Source organism: Sinocyclocheilus anshuiensis, unplaced genomic scaffold, assembly GCF_001515605.1.
Source record: "Sinocyclocheilus anshuiensis isolate Anshui unplaced genomic scaffold, SAMN03320099.WGS_v1.1 scaffold391, whole genome shotgun sequence".
NCBI lineage: Eukaryota > Metazoa > Chordata > Actinopteri > Cypriniformes > Cyprinidae > Sinocyclocheilus > Sinocyclocheilus anshuiensis.
Window position 1 is genome coordinate 1,115,590 of NW_015548229.1, and position 215 is coordinate 1,115,804.

Sequence of the window (215 nt, forward strand, 5' to 3'; positions counted from 1 at the left end):
TGAAACCTTCTTGATGTGTTAGAGATGAGGGTGCATGTTTGTAAAATGGATAGATCCTATAATTTCTGATTGGATGAGCCATGTTTGAATATGATCATCTGCTTTCTGATGTATCATTGCAGAACAATAATATACTACTAAATACAGAAAAAATTGTAAACAATACTAAGCTAATGAGCTATATTACTTCACTGGGGAAAAAATGGTGTGTATAG